Genomic DNA, 22,595 nt, shown 5'->3' with positions numbered 1-22,595 from the left:
AATATTTAAGATTTAATAAGGGGATAAAATCATGACCTATATGCCTGGCCTTCTAATGTTGGGAATTCTAATGTTGGAGGGTAAGAGGACAGTATATAAGAGACAAGGAAGTACAGTGGGAAGACCACTGATTTTGAATCTTGACTCTGCTATTTAAAGTCGAGGCAGTGTGAGCTAGATTTGGAGTCAGAAAAACCTGAGTTTGAATCCTTCCTAAAACTCTTACTCGTGATCTTCTTCCAGTTGGGGAGTCCCTTCATGGAAGCTCCATTTGAGGAAATCTCTGTGCCACCATGTTCTCTTTAAACATGTCTAAGCCTTTGGTTCTATAAATTATTCCCCCTCCCCCATTTCCCTCTTCCCAAATGGGAGTGTAAGCTCTTTGAGGGCAGGTGCTGTCTTTCTTTTTGCTTGTATTTTTAGTCCTAATGCTTAACAGAGTGCCAACACAAAATAAGTTCTTAATCTATGTTTCTATTTCTATATCTCTGTCTGTCCCTATCTCTTATCCATCTGTCTGTCTGTCTATCTATTTATCCATCTATCCATCCTGTGTCTATTTATTCTATCTATCCTGTCCATCTCCCTCTTGATCCCTTCTCTTTCTATGTATTATTTATCCATATGTTTGTCCATCTATCTATATCTATCTTTCAATATATCTATCTGCCTACTATCATATCATATCATATTGTTTAGTTATGTGACCTTTGGCAGGCTACTTAATCTTGGACTTCATTTTCCTCAATTATAAATGAGGTTAGACCAGATGAAGTTTAAGATCTTTTCCATTTCTAAATATATGACCTTATGACCTGTGTGACTTAGGGAAAATTTATTAACTTCCATAGACCTCCGTTTTCTCAACTGTAAAATGAGAAGATTGGACAAGATGATCCTCCCCAGTTCCTTACAGCTCTGGAATTATAAAGACCATTCTGGATTTGGAAGCAGAAGGCCCTGATACTATTAGCTCTATGATTCTGGACAAGTATATTGACTATTCTGAACCTCACTTTCCTATGTTTAAATGGGGATAATGATAGTATCTCCTTTTAGGGTTATTGTTAGGATCCAATAAGACAGAAAAATGTACAGCACTAGATAAATGTTAGCCATTATTAGTGTTATTGACAACCTGTGTGATTTTTTTTTCCTCTGGAATCCTTAAGGTTTTTTTAAAATAGCTTTTTATTTACAAATATATGCATAGGTAATTTTTCAGCATTGACAGTTGCAAATCCTTTTGTTCCAACTTTTTCCCTCCTTCCTTCCACCCCTTCCCCCAGATGGCAGGTTGACCAATACATGTTAACTATGTTAAAGTATAAGTTAAATACAATATATATCTATATACATGTCCAAACAGTTATGTTTCTGTACAAAAAGAATTGGACTCTGAAATAGTGTACAATTAGCCTGTGAAGGAAATCAAAAATGCAGGCGGACAAAAATAGAGGGATTGGGAATTCTATATAGTGGTTCATAGTCATCTCCCAGAGTTCTTTCCCTGGGTGTAGCTGGTTCAGTTCATTACTGCTCTATTGGAACTGACTTGGTTCATCTCATTGTTGAAGAGGGCCACGTCCATCAGAATTGATCATCATATAGTATTGTTTTTGAAGTAAATAATGATCTTCTGGTCCTGCTTATTTCACTCAGCATAACCTGAGTGATTTTGGAGAAATCATTCACTTCTTGGAACCTCCATTTCCATATCAGTAAAAGGAGGAGTCAGACAAAATGACCTCTCAGGTTCCCACTAATTCCAAATTTTAGTTTGGAATGACTAGTAAAGATGGACCAGCAAATTAAAAGGAAGAAGATCAGGGCAGTAGGAGGGAGCCAAATGAAAGAGGTCATAAGATCATCAATCTAGGGATGGAAGGTACCTCAGAGACTGTCAGGTCCACCCCCTCACTTTACAGATGAAGAAACTGAGGCTAAAGGAAGTCAAGTGACCCATTCAAACTCAATCACATAGAATCACAGGTGAAAACTGAACCTAAGGATTCTCACTACAGAGTCAGGGTCTTTCCATTGTTTTTTGATGCCCAGATATATTCCATCCTTCTAATTGTCTGACTCATGAGTTCATTATGGTAAATAGCACCATGGGACCTCCACTTGGGGCTGGCTTTATGGATGAATTGAAGCCTGTGTGATTATGATTTGAAGAGAAGGGGAAGATCATATATCCCATATACTTTCCTTCTTAGCCATATTCTAATAAGAAATTCCATAATTAGAGCTTCATTCCCTAATTTAAGGCTAATATGTATATATTCTTGGGAGGGGTAAAAAGCCTCACATCAACTCTCATTAGTCATTTCTATTTTAACATGAACAAGTTTAGCAGGTTTCTTCTTCTTCTTCCTTCCTTTCTTTCTTTTTCCATCCTTCCTTCTTCTTCTTCTTCTTCTTCTTCTTCTTCTTCTTCTTCTTCTTCTTCTTCTTCTTCTTCTTCTTCTTCTTCTTCTTCTTCTTCTTCTTCTTCTTCTTCTTCTTTTCCTCTTCCTCCTCCTGCTTCTCCTTTTTTTTTTCCTTCTTTTGTGTCATGATCATTTCCCCTCACAATTGTACCACTGGTGTACATAAAACATATGCCCTTTCTTGTAATAAATAAATTTACTCAAGCAAAACAAATCCACATGTTGAGCATGTCTAAAGATGCTTATCAGTTTCTTTCCAGAGAGCATGTTTTGATAAGAGAGCCAACAAGGAGAGGCCATGAGGACTGTGGATTTTTGAGGGGAGATGTATATTTATTGAACCCTGAACAAGGAGAAAAGACTCCACAAAATTTCATTGCCTTTGTAATTTTGTGTGAGTAGTTGGAGGCTTTGCAATGGCCCCAAAGCAAATAGCTCAATTAGAAATGCTTATGTCAAGAAAGGACCCCAGTGTCTTGCCAGATGATCTTCAGAATCTTCCTAAGAAAATTCAAATGGAAGCGATTTGGTTTCCTGGCATGGCATGGTATGACTGTCCAGATTTCATAGACATATAACAATGAGGTCAGCACAACAGCTCTGTAGACCTACAATTTAGTAATCAGCTTACTATCACTTTGCTTCCACACTTTTCTTTGAAGCTCAAACACTGAGCTAGCTCTGGCAATTTGTATGTCAACTTCAGAAAGTATACTGTTGAAATAAGGTAGTCTTTTTTTCTTTTTTTTTTTTTTTGAGCTAAACTTCCAAGCATTCAAACTCTATTACAGGGAATTGAATTCTAAGGGGCTGGCCATCAGAGTGTCAAATATATGTTTGTTAAACCCTATTTTATGGAAAACTCACATAAAGCAAGCACTTACATAGTGGTCAGAAGAAGTAATATAAGGACACTCTCAAAGTCTCTCTGAAGAATTTTAAAATTGATTGCATGACATGGGATGTAAAGGGCTGAAACTGAGTTGATGCATTGAGGTCAGACAACTGAGCACTTAAGGCTAATTACCTATTGGACAATACTCTATTAGCATATGCTTGGAAAATAGTCTTTCCCACTATTCTGTGCTGGTTCGATCTTTTGGTGTATACAGAGAATTGTGGGAAGGATTGGGGGGTGGAGTAAGACAAGCCAGACTCACTTTGGCGGTGGATAAGGAAAAAAGGAGGTCGTGGAATTCCTGCGTCCATCCTCTTCACTTCTACCCCTAAAGACCAAGAATAAAAACCAAGGGCTTTTGCTTATCCTGATTCTGAGGTATCCAAGGTGCTAACTCGGTCTTCACAATGGGAAACACTAGCAAAGGACCACCCAGCATGGTATGTCTGTATCAAAGAAGGTGCTGTGCTCTATGAATAAAGCTGAATTTTATTAGTTCAAAAGAAACGTGAAGTGCACATAATTAGAGCCATCTTCACTCCAAGTGTTCATATGTGCTATTTGTGCCTCAGCTGGGGTAGAGCATTCTTACCTAATATTGGTCTGATCAGATGCAGTTGGACACATTGTACCTTAATGTCATTTTGGACCCGTTCCAGGATGAAGGACAACAATTTTGAGCCTTAACCTCCTTGAATTTTGAGAAGGATCAGAACACTGGGGATGGTATTTGGAACACCTGAATTCAAATCTTCTCTTAAACAGCTACTAGCTATCTGATCCAGGATGAGTCGCTTAATCTGTCTGCCTTAGTTTACTCATCTATAAAACGGGATAATAATAACCCTTCCCTCCTAGGATTGTTGCAAAGATCAAATAAGCTAACATATGTAAAGTGCTTTGTAATCCTTAAAGTGCTATATAAATATTAGTTTTTTTTATGAAGTTATGGCAGGTCTAGTGACTTCTGATGAGCTCACTTTGCATGGAACCTACATCATGCATATATATAAACTGTTACCATGGAATCAAAATTATGAATGATAAATCAAAATATGGGATAATGGAGAGTTGATGTAGAGTTAAGTAAAGTAGGTTGGCTGCTTGCACATAATGGCTTGCACTAAAAAGCAGTGCTAAGATTCAGGAAAATGTTACTGGAGTTGGGGGTGGGCTATTCTTGCATGGAAACCAAGAAATAATAGATGTGTAGTTCAAGTAATTCTCAGGTACCATCCCCATCACAACCATTACCACCATCACCATTCCTCCTCTTCCTCTTCCTTGCTCTTCCTTCCACCATCACTACCACCACTGCTACTAATACCACTACCATCCCCATCACTACTACTACTGCTGCTGCTGCTGCTGCTGCTGTTACCATTAATACTACTTTGATAATGATGATGATTATAGTTAATATATAAATGTTAGTACACATAGATAAGGAAAGTGAGGATCTATCCAATAGGCTGGCAGCCTTCCTCATCTTTTATGTTTTTATTTGAATTTTTCATACCCTACACTTAGTAAAGTACCTGACACTAAGTAGGTGCTTAAAACATGTTTACTGAATGAATGAATATTTGATTATAATCGTTTGATCTTCAAAACAACCCTGGTGGCAGTAGATGCTATTGTTATTGTTCCCATTTTATAGATGAGGAAACTGAGGCAGACAGAGAGTAAGTGATTTGCTCAGGGTTACAATGTCTGAGGCCCAATTTGAACTCATTCCTGCCTTTAGGTCCAGTGCTCTATCCATTGTATCACCCCAAATAAAAGCTGTATAAGAAGGCCTCCAACACATTAAGTAGATACTAAGATGGATTTCCATATCTGTAAAAAGATGAGGCTGGATCAGGTAGGTTCTGGGGTCTTTTTTGTCTTTACATTTTTGCTTCTATATGTGGCTTTGTAGCCACTGCACCTTTATGGGACTCTTTCTTCATCTGTCAAATGAAGGGTTGCACTAAATGACTTCTGACTTTTCTCCCACCTCTAGCTTCATGATCCTAGGATCTCACATTGGAAGTCTGAATGTTCCTGTGACCTTAGCTCATCTATTCAGAGTCACACCAATGAGACAACATGCAAGCATCAGCATTTTGCTGGAGAAGATGCAAAATATTTGTTGCTCATAAATCCCTATGAAAAGATTGGGTTTTTGCCTCACTTAGTATTTGTTAAGATGAATAACATTTTACCAAAAATATAGATTTACACCCAGGGCTTGTCAGGGGGACAATTGTAATTAGGGGAGGTGCAAAGCAAAGAGCCTTCTAGCCTTATTCCCCCTTCCCCTTCCCTTCCTCTGTTAGCCTTTAGAGTGCAAGAAATCTCAGAAATTAAAATATACTCCTTTGTGGTAAGATATGTTTGATTCAGAAATGGCCTGTTAGAATTGCAAATTTGTTGGGGGATGAGGAGAGGTATATCAACTCAATCTATTAGCATGACTGAATTGATCAGATTGCCTTAAAATCTTATAGAATGTGACCTTCTTGATTTTCAGTTTCATAAGCTGCCATCTCTTTTTCTTCTTTCTATAGGGAAATGTACATGTTTGTGGATACATATCAAATTCCTAATAGGAGGACAGGGATAGATCGTGATTTCAGGAAACTCTAGAATAGTTCAATTTTTAACTAGCCTTAGTCACTGAAAGGGTGTTTCTTCAATCAAACTGAGACTTAAGACCTTAGCTTAAAAGTCCAAAGTCTTCCAGTTCATCAAGGACCATGTCCAGTCGTCCTGATCTCTAATTTGCCACTGGACCAGATGTCTTTGGAGGAGAAATTGAGGCTGGTTTCTTTGTACAGCCCTCCCACACTTAAATCCAGTTCACTTGAATGTCATGGCAAATCACCTCTCTAATGTCATGATTCTCTTCAAGAATGGACGAATAACAACAACATGGCGTCACCTTCCTGATGTCAAGCAACAACAACTACAATAGTCTCAGAGAGCCATCTAGAGTTCTGTGAAATTACAATTTACTTAGAGGTCAATGCATGCTAGCATGCATCAGGAATGAAATACAAATCTTCTGGAATCCAATAGTAGCTGTCTAGCCCCTGTTATGCTGCTCTTAATGAATAATAATGTAATAAATTAATCAATAAAATTGTACAATATTAATCTTTTTATTTACATAATACTATTTAATGAATAAAAAGGAAAATTTTAATTAAAATGCTCTAAGTTTCTTAAAGGCAGACTTATGCTTAATATCTCTAGCTCTTAATAATATAGTGCCTATATTAAGCATAATAAGCACTTAGTCAAAGAATGCCGATTGGTTAATGATTGATTTTCTTGGACTCTGTGAGAAGGGAATGAAGGACAGGTGTGTTTTGATACAGAATTGGGATTGTCGAGAGAGTGGAAGTTTGACCCAAGGGGCAGTAGAGAAGAAAGCAGGTTTTACTTTTCTGCTGAGGGCAGCATCAGGGGATTGAGCACTTGGGGTGGAGGATTATGTTGGAGTATCTGTGTATAATAGGCTTGATAAACAAGGTAAATATAATGGTAAGAAGTAAATGTGTGTGCATGTGTGGCTGGGGTAGAGCATGGATTGGGGATTTAGGTCATTGAGCTCTAAAGAAAAATCATATATGTTTGACAGTTGGGTATCAGTTCTGTTTGCATAGAATTACTCTTCAGATTTGGAGGGGACATGTGAGACCATCTAGTCTGCCTCCCTCATTTGACAGATGAGAAATTGAGGCTCAAAGAGATTAAGTGAGTGACCAAAATCATAAAGATCATAAGTGGCAGAAACGATTTGAACCCATTTCTTTTGCACCCAAATCCTGGATTCCCAAGGACAGAATGAGTCTTATCTAAAATTTGCATGTTACTCAATGTCTACTACCTAATAGTTGCTTAATAGATACATTTTGAAATGAGGCAAAACAATTGTATGTCTGCCATTTTCAAGATGCCCATCTACTCCACCCACCCAGGGAAGGAGGATTCCTTCTACCCTGTTGACAGAATCCTGGCTTTCCTTCCAAAGACTTTTCAGCAGGGATACCTACCTAATTCTCCTCCAGGGACAAAGATTATTTTCCTGATTTTATCGAAGAGGAAAAATGGAGCAATTGAAAACTTAAGTAACAAGTTTGGACAATGAGGCAAGGGTAAAGTTTGCAATAATAATGATGAGGTCTAGATATGGGGTACCTAAATGAAATTAGGGTTTAATTGAGGTCTAGTGGCTGGTTTGGGGTACAGGGAGTCAAATAGGGCTCCCCTGCAATCCCTTTGGATTCGGTGCAAGGATGGAGAGTGAAATGAGGTCTAGTAGTGGTGTGAGAGTCCCCTGTAAAGGAATTTACAGGCCTGAAAACCTAGATTGATAAAAGAGGTTTCTTGTGGGGTTTGGAAGTAAGGTTAAAGTCTAGTTAAAGAAATAGGTGAAGGTAGAGAGAGGAGGGCACCAAAAACAGGGTTCCGGTGGACAGAGAGTCCTTAGTGCTAGGCATGGTGCTGACATGTTTCAATCCTCTGCAAAGAGAGAATTTTAGTTTGGCTCTTTTATAATGAGAGATTTAGCTAAAGGGGCCTGAGGGTGGAGTCCCAAGTTGGCTCCTCACTGGATTTCAGTGGGGGCTAGAATTTGCTTGATGGGGGTTGGGAAACCTGAGCAGATCATTAGAATGGGGGCTGGGAGAGCCCAAATTGGCTCAGATCTGGGTGAGGGCTGGGACAGGCCTGGATCTTCTATTGGAATTCAAAAGGATGCTTTTGACCAGGATTTGTGAATCAAAGGTCCTAGCTTCCTGAATTGATATTATTATGAGGTTGCGAATCAGAAAGGAATAAATCAATCTAGTTTCTTAAAGGGACTACAACCCACATCAAGACTTAGCTTTTTTCAGCAATACAATCATCTAAGACAGTTCTAATAGATTTGGGATGGAAAATGACATCTGTATCAACAGGGAGAAGAATGGAGATTGAATGTGTATCAAAACACAATATTTTCTTTCTTTTTTTTTTTTCTTTCTCATGGTTTTTCCTTTTAGTTCTGATTTTTCTTTCACATGCTATTATGGAAATATGTTTAAAATGATTATACATATATATCCTATATCAGATTGCTTGCTGTCTTGGGTAAGGGGAAGGGAAAGAGAGAGAAAAAATTTGGAACTCAAAATCTCACAAAAATGAATGTTGAAAACTATCTTTACATATAATTGGAAAAAAAATATATTAAGTTAGATTTCTTTCATAAGCCCATACTTTAAACACAATTAATGCTGGCTGTCATTCACTGACCAACAATTAAGTCCCAGTCCAAGCATTACTTGGTCAATGTTTGGACCCACTGACTCAATGAATGTAAATAGTAATTATTTCTGTTTTGATTAGAAATCGTAAAGCTCTTCCCCTCCCAGATTGATCTCTGCCTCATTTCTTACCTAGTCTTAATCACTGATTGAATGTTATTTCATTCAAACTTGAGGTCTGTTAAAGACCCTTATTTACCAAGATATCCCACTACACCCAGGGCCATCTCCAGTCATCCTGATTTATATCTTGCCACTGGACCCAGATCACTCTGGAGGAAAAAGTGAGCCTAATGACTTTGCACAGCCCTCCCTCACTTAAATCCAATTCATTTGGATGTCATGGCATCACTTTCCTGATATCATCAGTCCTCTTTGAGAATAAAAAACAAACTGATTTTTTTTGCACAATATGACAAATATGTAAATTTGTTTAAAAGAATTGCACATATTTAAATTATATCAGTTTGCTTGCTGTCTTGGGGAGGGGGAAGATAATGGAGGGATGGAAATAAATTTGGAACACAAAGACTTACAAAAATGAATGTTGGAAATTATCTTTATATGTATTTTGAAAAATAAAATACTATTGAAAATAAAAAATTTTTATTGATAAAAAAAGATTTGTTAAAGAGAATAAAGAACAAATAACAACAAGGAGTCAATTAAAAAACTATTAGAGACCATTATGACCAAAACTAACAGGAAACAGTATGATGATAATTCTAAATATTCTGAATCATGGAAGTAAAGGGCCCTTCCATCATGAGTTTCTGGAAGCAGACTCAGGCAAGAATGCATGTGGATATTGTTCTTGCTATTAAGACCGGGGCTTCAGTGGCCACTACTTCCATTATATGTGTAGAATGCTTTGAATATTTTAACATGCTATATGCCCACTTTTATTATATTTAATACTGTTTCCCACTTAGTGGGTGATGAAGGAATGTCATTCAGCTCTGATGGACGTAGCTCTTTTCAACAATGAGATGATTCAGGGGAATTCCAATAGATGTGATGGAGAGAGCCATCTGAATCCTCTCCTGTTTTCTTTCTCATTTTTTTTTTCCCTTTTGGTCTGATTTTTCTTGTGCAGCATGATAACTGTGGAAATACATAGAAGAATAGTATAACTTTTGATAAAGACCTTTATTAGTTATTCTTTCTTATCTTCTGTTTAACCAGAGTTTGGTGGGAGGGAAGGAACTAAGTTGGCTACTGTATATAAGATAAGTATTACCTCCCCTTGAAAGTAATCAGGGAGGGCAGCTAGGTGGCACAGTGGGTAAAGCACCAGCCCTGAAGTCAAGAGGACCCGAGTTCAAATCTGACCTCATCCATTTAACACTTCCTAGCTGTGTGACTCTGGGTAAGTCACTTAACCCCAATTGTTTCAGCAAAAAAAAAAAAAAAAAAAAAAAAAAAAGGAAGTAATCAGGGAAAATGATATTCAAACTGCCAATATCTGAGGTATGGAGGAAAAATTAAATTCAAACCCAATGTCCCTCTTGAAGAAAATAGATTAGGGAATAGATTTCAGGGTCTCAATAGTTTTGGATCTTATGGATTGATCTCCTGCTAAGCCACAGCCCCTCTCTTACAAAGGTAGAAACCACCCTCCCTTTAAAGAAATTGAACAGCTCCCCAAATCAGACATCTATCCATGCAACATATGAGTGAACCATATCTTTTTATATATAAACAACAACCAACCACATATCTATCTTAATATGATTTGCAAAGTATTTTCCTCATTTTATATTTTAACCAAAGTAGAATACTTTGTGTTCCCCAAACTTGTTGCATCCTTTTATTTCTCTGCATCTTTTCTCATGCTGTCATTCAGTCTTGGGGTAGGACCAATTGTTGACTGCTGAAACATCTCCCTTTAAGGCTTAACTCAAATGCCTCAATGAAGTCTCCCTGTCCCACCCCACCTCAGGCAGAAAGTGTCTCTTCCTTCTCAAATTTCTCTTGGTATTTTGTATAACTCACCTTTACGCCTAACATATTGTACCACTTATCATACTTATATTTGTATTGTGCATTGCATTGCTAATTCCCTCCTATCCCCCAAAACTTTCAGTCTGCTCAATGAGGGTAGGAGGTATGAGTTGTTATTTATATATATGGTGTGTCTATACGATGTGATACACATATATATGATGTGTGCATATATATATATGTATGTATATGTATATATATATGTACAAACACATGCATATCCCACAGTGCCTTGTATGTAGTAGAAACTCAATATGCTGGTTTTATAAAATAAATGCTATTTTTAAAAAAAAATGATGCTAATTAAGAGAGAAGTCAGGACTTCTGGCTTCAATTGTGTTCTTTTTCTATATCAGTTTGGGAGCATAGCAGCATTATCGTTGGATCTGCTTTCATTGGCAGAATGAGAATGTAAACTGAGATGCACTAGTAGGGGGAAAGCGTACATTCTGAAATCTCCCTCAACCCTTCCTATTGCATTCCAAATAAAAGGAAAAAAAGTCTAAATTTAGATTCTACCACTTGGTACTTCTTTGACCTCACCAGTGATACCCAAGATGTCTCTTAGCTCTCATACCCTATGTTTCAGGATGTAGAAGAGAGGTTATAGGAAGATATGTAACAAGAGTTGGGTCAGTAGGGGTTTGCCCCAGGGAAGAAAATTTAGAAGGTGCCATAGCATGATCCAAAGGATCTTTGGATCCTTAGAAGTGGTATTATTTGTTTTTTTTCCTACCTTTAGCAGCTTATAAATGTCTTGGAGTCAATATTTTCATTCCTATCTCACTCTCCAATACAAGCTAAAAAATTGAGTCCTGGGCAGAAGTAGGCTGGTAAATGTCTAATAGCTAGTTCTCCAAAATATATGTGTATGTATGTGTTTATATGTAATTATTGTGTGTATATAATGTTACATGCATGTAATGTGTAATTATATGTAATTTCCACTGAATCAGTCATGAGGCTTCTTTCATTCCCCATCAAATGTTGTCATTTGAATTTAATTTTGGTGAATATGAAAATGATTTCCAGATAACTGCAAAAACCAAGGATAGAAGTACGTAGGAGCCATTTTCCACAATCTATCTATGTAATGTGTTTTGTTGTTCAGTCATTTCATTTGTATCTAACTCTTTGTGACCCTATTTGGGGTTTTCTTAGGAAAAATAGTAGAGTAGTTTGGCAATACTTTTTAAGCTCATTTTACAGATGAGGAAACTGAGGTAAACAGGGTTAAGTGACTTCTTCAGGTGCTAGCTCCTGAGGCTGATTTTCAACTCAGGTTTTTCTGACCCTAGGTTTGGCACTCTATCCACTGAACCATCTGGCTGACCTTCATATGCAACACATGAGAAAACCATACCTTTATAGATAAGTAGCAATTTATATATCATATATATGAGATATGCTTTTAAATTTAATCTGCATTGACATTTTTTCCATAAGTTTTTTAAAGCCTAGATGATAAGTAAAACAATGAATAAAAGCCTGATTCATAACATTTGCTCATTTTTGGAGATGTAAATACTCACGCTAAAAATTTAATCATTATCTCTTGCTAGCCCATCTGACCTGGCTCTAGCACGTCTCTCATCCAGAGTTAGGTCATCTTTTTAGTGGTAGCTCCCTAGGTGAACCTCTGCTCTCCCTAGCATAAAATTTCTATCTACATTTCCTCCATTAGGAAAAGAGAAGATCATGTGATTTGCTGATAATTTTTTGCTTCAATAATTCTAGAAGAAACATTTCTTTTGGTCTTTCACATACTTGGGAAAGCCCAGTGAGATTGTCATGATCTATAACTCAGATAAATAATAGAACTGTGCTATTTACATAAATTCTTGAAATCCTTCCTTCCCCATTCTGGTCTGTTTAGCCTTCCAGCTTCAAGCACATGTGCACATTCAGTGATAGCTCCATTGTTAATGGTGATATTCCAAGTGATGGAAGGGAGCCTCGAGAACATACTCCTACTGAATCAGTCATGAGCTGCTTTCATTCCCCATCAAATGTTATCATTTGAATTTAATTTTAGTAAATATGAAAATGATTTCCAGATAATTGCAAAAACCAAGGATAGAAGCATTTAGGGAGCCACTTTCCACAAGCTTCTTGGACCATTGGACATTTGAAAGGGGATAGGACAGTTCTGAGGGCATTTAGCTGGCCTAGTGGATAGAGCACCAGGAATGGAGTCAGGAAGACCTGAATTTAAATCTGGCCTCAGACATTTATTAGTTGTATACTCCTGGGCAAGCCATTTAAACCTGTCTGCATCAGTTTTCTTACCTGGCAAATGAACTGGAGAAGGAAATGGCAAACTACCCCAGTATCTTTGCCAAAACCTCCCCAAAGAGGGTCACTTTGGGAATCAACAACTGAACAACAACAACAAAGCCTAATTATTTACATTGGAAGTGTCAAACAGGAGGCCAGCAAGCCCTAAAAGAATAAAATATGATTGAAAAATATTGATCAAAAAAACAACATAGATAATATTAATTTATGGTTTTCTATGAATTTCACAAGGATACCTTTCTATTTGAATTTGACATTCCTGATTTATCCACTATTTCTCCCTTCAGAATGTTAGTTCTTTGAGAACTGGAACTGCTTTTTAAAGCCTTTCTTTGTATTCCCAGCATACAATAACATTTGTTGAATGACTGACTGATCTTACCAGGTAATTCTCCAGCTCATATCCTTCCATCTTTTCCATAAAAATAGCATGGGTAATTGTATAAAATGCTTTGCTAAAATCCAGATGGTGCTATTGTTTGTGCTTCATTTTTCTTTTAAAAATATGATAGCCTTTTATTTTCAAAATATATGCAAAAATAGTTTTAAACATTCATCCTTGCAAAATCTTGTATTCCAAAATTTTCTCCCTCTTTTCCTTCACCCTCCCCTAGACAGCAAGCAATCCAATGTATATTAAACATGAGCAATTCTTCTAAACATAGTTACACATTTATGCTGCACTAGAAAAATCAGATCAGAAAGGAAAAAAGTGAGAAAGAATTAAAGCAATCAAACAAACAACAAAAAGGTGAAAATACTACATTGTGATCTACATTCAGATCACACAGTACTCTCTTTGGGTGCAGATGGCTCTCTCATCACAAGTCTATTAGAACTGGCCTGAATCAGCTCATTGTTGAAAATAGCTTGAACTGATCATATAATCTTCTTGTTGGTGGTGGTTCCAATGTTTTCTTGGTTCTACTCTCTTAACTCAGCATCAGTTCATGTAAGTCTCTCCAGACCTCTCCGAAATCATCCTGCTGATTATTTTTTATAGAAAAACATTCCGCAACATTCAGATACCATAACTTATTCAGCCCTTCTCCAACTGATGGGTATCCACTTAGTTTCCAATTCCTTGTTGGAACAAGGCTGCCACCAACCTTTTTGGTGTTTCATTTTACAGAGGACCAACGATATCATGAGGTGGTCTTTACAATTTACAATGAATTGGATTTAAGTGCGGCAGAATTGTGTAGTCATCAACGTCTCTCTCTCTCTCTTTCAGAGTCATGGAAATCAGGTGACAAGACAAAGTTAGGATGTCTGGCGATGGCTTGAGATGTAGTGGATGGCCTTGGTGCCTTCCATATCTGACCAAACTCTAATCACTCCATTTAGCATGTTTGAGCTGCCTTCATTGTCATTGGAACACATTCTGCCAGAGAAGTCTTCATGTGTTTGGGGTAGATATCTTAAATCATCAATGGATCTGAGGCTTCAGTTACCCTCAGTCTGCTCTAGCCCATTTGCTGAGATGGTTTTACTATTGCTCATGACAGCTTCTTATGATCACACATGAGAATTAGGTACCAGGTGAATTCTAAAGTAGATAAGGATTCTTGAAAGGGACTTGACAAGCTCTCACACCAGAGATGCTCTCCCTCTCATCAACATCGTTCTCCTTGACTGGTTCATTAACCTTGTTACAGATGCCCAGGAGGTTGTTAATTCTGACTGAATCCACATTATGTTTTATGCTTAGCACCTCACTGCAAAATCCTTTCATAATGAAGTCTAGATTTTTGCTAACAAGATAGACCAAACTTCTTGACTTAATTTGCTAACACTGCTCTTTTTTCCACTTGTGAAATTTGGGATATTTGTCCTTCCATTTCCAGTAATGATCCTTAATAGATTGTAATGTTGGATGCACCATCACAGTCTCCAGTTCTTGCAGGACTCTGAAATACAGCTTATCTGAGCCTGATGATTTGGATTCATAAAGAGCTCTCTTAAGACCTTCTCACTTATGTTGGTTTCAACCATTGTTGTTTTGACCTTTCAAATCCACAGATCATTATCCTTGATGGAGAAAACAAGCAAAATAAGACATCAGCTGCTCTTTTATTTTCAACGTCCATCCTGAACAGTCTGAGAAGTGAGCTGTCAGAGGATCTGATTAAAATTTAAAGGTCACTTGGTACAACTCTATTTTATGGGGAAGGAAAATTTGAATCAGAGAAATTAAGTGATTTTTCCAGGGTCACTTAGATTTAAAGAATTCAAATTGAGATCCTCTGAATCCAAATCTGATACCCTTTCTAGTTTCAATTTTCTGATCCTTCTTTTTACTACACAAGCTAAAAATGAAACAAACAAAAACCCAAACTCTCTTTTTTTGTCTTTAGTTTTCTTGGCCCACCCTCATTTTAGAATTTTAGGTGATGTGATCTCTTCTTATAAGATGATGCCATACTTTTGTCTTCTCCCCTTCTTACTTGCTTCCATCTTGCTTCCATCTTCTGTGCAAATCTCTTAAACATCTAAATTTATTGAAGAGTTCCCTATGTATCCACATTGTCTCTTATGCACTTTTCCCTTTTCTTCTACATCAGAATTGGTCCTTCTGTCACTAGAATTTTAGTTTTGAGAGATTTGCACTGAAAGGTACTATGATATAGTGAATGAAGGCATTGGACTTGGAGTTAGAAATATGGTACCTAGTTGGGGGCACTGGACTTGGAGTCTATGTGACTGTAGGCAAATTACTTAACCTCTCTGTGCCACAGTTTTCCTCTTGTGTAAAATGAGGGGTTGGATGTGATAGCTTCTAAAATATCTTTCATTTCTAAATCTCTGATACTATACTGCCTTCTATGTTAATTTTCCTCTCAGAAATTTAGGCTTACGGTATCCTACCTATCTGTCCTCTTAAACCTTGGAAATGAGCTCTCTCTCCAAATCCTTAGTAAGTCTGACAATATTTGGCTTTCTTCACCTTCTCTATCATAAATTCTAAGTGCTATAAAATCAAATCATCACACTTCACACTCATAGAATCTTAGAACTGGGCCATCTGGCTGGATGTACACATACCCAAGAATCCCTTCTTCAATATTTCCAGTCTTCAAATGAAAACTCCTCTGAAGAGGAAGGAGACTTTTGAGGGAATCTCATCTACTTTTGGACAAATCTGAAAGTAAAGATACTTCTTCTGATACCAAGTTGAAAATTTCTACCTAGCAAACTTTCATTCCCTAATCCTCCATCTGCCTTCTGAAAGGAAAAAGAACAAGTCCAGTCTGTCTGCCATGTGACAGTCCTTGAAATACTTGAACACAGCTGTCATTTCCCATCTCCAGTCCCCCAAATTGTGTCCCCCTCCTGGTTTAGCCAGGATGCCAGAAATTCTCATGTTACTCATTCCTTTGAGTTGATGCATTGAAAACTTCTGTTTAACTATAAATATGATTGGGGAGAGATAACACATGGAGGCTATCAACAGCCCTTCACATCTTAGTATTAAGTCATTTTAAATGCTTTCAGAAGAGTAGCACCCTGAAGACTTGGGGGAGAGAATGGATATATTTTTGTATAGGATGATAGTATCTAAGGAATCTCAGAAAACAGACAGAATTGTACATGAAATCCCTCTAGATCAGTGGTTCTTAATTTTTTTTTTTTGGTATCATGAATTGCCTTGATAGTCTGAAGGTCTACTCAGAATAATACTTTTAAATACATAAAATCAAATACATTACAAAAGGAAATACGACTTTCTTTCTGTGTGCATATAAATCTATCTACTATCTATTACACAATAGCTCCCAGAGTAAGGACCCATAGAGTTTCCCTAAAATGGTCATCTAGCTTCTTCTTGATGACCTGTAGTGATGGGGAAATCATAGCCTTCCAAGGCAGCAGCCCATTCTATTTTTGGACAGCTCCAATCATTGGGTAATTCTATTCTGCCAAAAATGTTCTATTCTATTTTGCCAAAAATCTGTTTCTCTGTGACTTTCACACATTTGTTCTAGTCTTGCCCTTTGGGCTGAGTAGAATGAATTAACTTCCTTTATTGAAGACAACCATTTCTATACCTGGAGAGTACTACCACATTCCTCAAAAAGTTTTTTCTTCTCCAAGATAAGGCTCCCTCACAATCCCAATTACAGCACCTTTGTATTCTCTTCAACTTGTCATTCATTTTTCTGGTGTGTATAGTGACTATGCCTTGAATCTATTTTCTCCTGATTTCTGGGTTTTTTTTGGGGGGTAGGGTGGGGAGAGGAGGGCGGAAAGCAATATATGGCTTCTTTTGAAATTTAGCTCAAACACTAGCTTCTGCATGAAGCCCTAGCAGCTAGTGCAATCCCTCAAAAATTAGCATGAGGTTTTACATATATTCATTCATGTCATTTTGTATGTTGTTATTTAATTGTTTTAGTCATGCACAGCTCTTTATGATCCAATTTGGGGTTTCTAGGGAAAAATACTGAAGTAGTTTGCTATTTCTTTTTCTACTTTGTATGTGTATGTGTGTGTGTATACATATATATATGTATGTATGTATGTATTCTGTATTATTTGTATGTGTAAATGCTTTTTTCTCCATTAAAATGCAAACTCCTATAGGGCAGGGATAGCTTTTCCCTTTCTTCTTATCCTCAGCTCTTAGCATAGGGTAATTGCATATGATAACCACTCAATAAATTATTAGTGATAAGTGGTTCTTCTAATTTGGTACAATCATTTCTTGTGAGTACTGGGCTTAGAATCAGGGACACTTATCTTCCTGAGTTCAAATTTAGCCTCAGACACTTACTAGCTGTATTACCTTGAGTAAGTCACTTAACCCTGTTTGCCTCAGTTTTCCCATCTGTGAAATGAACTGGTAAAGGAAATAGCAAACCACTTCAGTCTTTTGGCCAAATAAGGTCACAAAGAGCAGAAACAACTGAAAATAATTTGACAACAATAACCGCTAGCTTTTTAAGCTGTTGTCTATTCAGCAATTTTATATTGGTGTAGCTAATGTTCTGAACCTTGATATAGTAAGTCACTATTATACCTGATAAGTTTTGTCTTCTTACATTCAATTAATCTCATCACCTTTTGTCTTGCTCCCTGTAGTGATGGAAAGCTATGTTCTTGCTTATACTGTCCAATTTGACACTTGATCAATTTCAATTGATTTTGCTATTGTATTATATTTTACTATAACAACAATCTTGCCTTCCCAATGAGAACATGAACTTCTTGAGCACGGGTCTGATGAGGTTTGGCACAGGCAGGAAGTTGTGGGAACCCTGTTCTGGTCAGGGCAGAGCCTTTATAAATGAATTTGCAAATCTAAAAAATTAAACTGGCAAAAGAAGTTCATTATTAGAACTGAGAAGTCAGCTTTTGCAGGCTGACTTCCTTAGTGGTGAAGTCCTGAAAGAGAAGTAAATATCTAACAGAGAAATCCCAACAGAGAGGTAAAGAGGATTAAGGTCCTGTTAGGGAAAAAGGTGAGAGAGAAAAAGAGGGAGTAATGCTGAAAGAGAATATCATCTTAGCAGGCAACTATGCCAAAGGGAGAGAGAGATTCCTTGACATGATTCCTGCTTTTGTCCCTCTGCAAGGAACTGAGCTGAAGGAAGCTTGTCATATGGGTAGCTTTTGGTGGGGGCTGGGAGCAGTTTGAGATGGAAGCAGAATAGAGAATCTTCAAATTAAATGAGTATCCCTGGACTAATCTCCGACTTAATAGAGTTGGATAGAAATCTCGATCTTCTGGCTAAGTAGGAGTGGTCCTGGACTCAACTAGTCCCACCCAGATACCAGAATGAAACCACTTTATCTTGATTCCCTGGGGCAGGTCTCTCAGGGGAGAGCTTCTCTGAGGAAGTTTCCTAAGCTTTCCCCCAAGTCCAAGAGAGGGTGAGTTTTGGGGCTCCCCTCATCATTTCTATGTTACATGTACCTTTCATCCAGAATAGAACTAGGAACACAGCAGGTATTCCTTAAATACTAGTTGGATTATGATTCACATCCTTTTGTGTGGCAGGTTCATAAAGATGGGGGTTTGTCTATTCATAGGAGACTATGCTAGTGTTTTCCTGAAATGTGATTAAATGAATGAAAACTGTTTTAGAAAGAGAATAATTGACAAAATCATACCAGATTCAACATATCTTACTGAAATATTCTGGCATTATGACATAGGTGCCTCAGTTCACTCTCCTCTGGGGTCTTTCCTTTGCTTCTAGAAATGGCTTAGAAAAATTGCAAGCTGGCCCCAGGGGTAGAGTATAGACATTGAGAAAGAAAATATAGCTCATGTGACCTGAAAAAACCTCTCTCCTTCTATCTGTAATGATTAAGGAAAGAGAATTGTGGGCCATTTAAGGCAATTTGTTAGCTCTCTTATGGCATTATTCCTTGGGGGAGGAACACTGAACCTTAATCCTAAAAAACCTTAATCCTACAGGACATCAGTAAGGTTGAAATGAGATCTGTTGTTCAGTCTTTTTTTTTTTTTCAATTGTGTTAGTTTTCATGATATCTTTGGGGTTTTCTTGACAAAGATACTGAGTGGTTCGTTATTTCTTTCTCCAGCTCATTTGACAGATGAGGAAACTGAGACAAACAGGTTGAAGCGATTTGCCTAAAGTCATATAGTTTATAAATGTCTGAAGCTGTATTTGAATTCAGGAATATGAGTCTTCCTGATTCCAAGCCTGTTAATCTATGTACTACGTTGTCTAGCCACCCTGAAAGGAGGTCTAACTCACACTTTCTTAAACTGTGGGTCTTGATCACAAATGGGGTCAGATAACTGAATGTGAGGATCACAAACCTGTGATTTGTTATCAGTAAATATTTGATTTGTATACTATTTTGTATATTATTTTATATGACACTCAGGGTCACATAAAAATTTATTGAGAGAAAAGGGGGTCTCAAGAGGAAAAAGTTTAAGAAGCTCTGTTCTAGCTTACCCCATATGTTAAATAGAATCTTTATTGGGGACATCTTTATAGTTAGTGGGGCAGATTGGAGAGCTTTGATGGATATGTAAGAGTTTTGGACAGGTCAGGACAGTAGCTGAAAAGAGCTCTGAATTTGGAGTCAAAGAATCTGGATTCAAAAATTGGTTCTGTGTTCTCCTTGGAGAGCTGGTTGTTAAATACTAAGCAGCATACTTTTTGATTATAATTTATTCAGTCACAGAATCCAAGAATTGCCAGAAACTTTGGAAGTCTTCTTTAAATTGTGAGCTCTTTAAGCAGAATCAACCTTCCTTTTTTTTCTTCTTCTTCTTGCCATTTTTCTTTTCTTCTTCCTGCATAGTGCTGGGCATATAGCAAGTGCTTATTAACTGACCACCTAAAAACACTGTCTCTCCTTTTTCTAAAGCTTTCTTTTTATGTACTGTGCTTGGCACGTTAATAACTGCTTTTTTCATTCATTTGTTTATGCGTTATTTGGGAACTGGTGGTAATCCAGTGCTCTGTCCAGTAGAAAAGGTTTTCTCAGGTTTTCAGATAGGGACTTGAGCCAAAGACAGGAGATTAAAAACTCAGAAACTAATTTTAAAAATTTCATAATCATTTTTTATTTTTTCAAAATATGTACAAAGCTAATTTTCAACATCCACCCTTGCAAAACCTTGTGTTCTAAATTTTTCTTCCCTGCTCCTCTCTCCCCTAGACAGCAAGTAATACAATATAGGTTAAACATGTGCAATTCTCCAGAAGCTAATTTAGTGGGGCAGCTGGGTTCAAATATGAAGTTGCCTTGCTTGCAAGACCCTAAGCAAGTCACCTATTTCCTAAGGAACCTCAGTTTCCTATTCTGGTAAAATAAGGAGATTAGAGTAGATGAGGAGTGGGGTTTTTAACTAAAATTCTGTATTTATTTTTAAAAATATATTTCCATAATTATTTCAATATTACTTTTCTTGTAATCGGATATATTTTGATTTTATGCATTTACAAGCATTATTCCAAGTAGGGAGTCTGCAGGCGTCACTACTCTGACAATAGCATGGATGAGACAAATATGGATAAGGGCTGTTGGCCTGGATCCCTTCAGGTCCCTCCCAGGTTTGCACCACATCATCAGGAAGAGATTATAAACATCTCTTTGCAATCTCCAAAGGAAGAATAGCAAGTAATCAAAACAGTCTCATGATAGAATGGGAAAGAACAGTTCCTCATATCATTTTCAGCATTTCCATGAATCATTTCACATGTATTCCAATTTAAAACAAATATTATGTGTGAGGGTGAGATGAACTTTATGCAAAATACAGTGAGTTCTTTGGAAGCAGTTTAGGCGAGATACCATCATTATTATTCAGCCTGAGGGTATTTGCATACAATTCTTGTTGGCTCCTGTGGGACCTGGCTTTTATTTACATTACTGACAGCCTTGACTAGTCTTTGGGGGAAATAGAAGCTGTATGCTGGGTGCAGGCCAGCCCACTGAATTAACACTGTGCCCTTTCCCAATTCTGTTGGAGTATTTTTATCCTGTTTGGTATCTGGATATCTGTCCTGCTTTAAGTGCTTAAGTAGTTGGGCTGAGATAATTTATAGTGGTTAGAAAGCAGGTCTGAAGAAGGGGAGACAGAACCTTAGAAATCCTTTACTGGTTTTCATTGGTCAGTTAACAAAGCACCTACTATGTAGTAGGCATTGTGTTAGAGACAAGGAGACAAGGAGGGAAAAAACCCAGTGGTTTCTGCCCTTAATGTCTTTACAATTTAATGGGGGAGACAACATGAAAATAATTATGTATATACAGGATATATACATGTGAGTTGAAGGCAGTCTTAGGGAGGAGATGGGTGGAAGGGGAATAAGATTGGGGAAAGACATCTAGCAGAAGGTAGGATTTGAGTTGAGTCTTGAAAGAAGCCAGAAGAACTGAGATATTCATAAAAATAACTCAATCCAAGGAGATGGGTCAATATTATGAGCAACCCCAGAGTTGTATTTTCATATACATTTTCAAATATAGTTGTATTTTCATATACATATACAGGATTTAGAGAAAGGTCATGTCAGCTGAGCAAATTAATTTTACAAAACAAAATATTGAGACACTAAACTGATAAACTGATAAAAATCACCCTGAAACAAGAAATAAATTAAAGACAACTGCAAGCCACAGAGTATGCATGCTTAATGAGTTAATTAATATTAACTTTTCCCCCTCAAAGGAGGAATTTTCTGCAATTCTTGAATATGGATTATATGATGATGGAGGGGGAACATGTCAAGGAGGAACATGATGGAAGGAATAAAAAGTCTGTTAATTTCAGCATCCCCTCCAAGTGTGGGGACGAGGCAGGGATCTTATGCTTCAGGTTAGGAAACAAAAGATTCATTTCCAGATCTATAAACAAGATTTGTCCGAGGACTGATCCTGGATGGATCGCCTATTTCTAACAAGGATTGTAAATACATCAACTTATTTTATATACTCTTGAGTCCTTTTTATCTATGCAATATATTTCTAACAATATGAGAATAGGGATGCCCTTTTGTTGGTTTCATGCCAGGCTCATTGTTCCTTGGAACACATCCTTCCAGAAGATACCCCAGTGTGATGGGCTGGTCTCATGGAAATGGGAAGAGAAGGTAGCCACCAAACTTGGGAGATCTGTATGTCTACAACCAATGGAAACACAGAACAATTTCCCTTTGGTGAAATGTCTCTGGG

Source organism: Antechinus flavipes, chromosome 5, assembly GCF_016432865.1.
Source record: "Antechinus flavipes isolate AdamAnt ecotype Samford, QLD, Australia chromosome 5, AdamAnt_v2, whole genome shotgun sequence".
Lineage (NCBI taxonomy): Eukaryota > Metazoa > Chordata > Mammalia > Dasyuromorphia > Dasyuridae > Antechinus > Antechinus flavipes.
Note: the sequence above shows the minus strand (reverse complement) of the source record.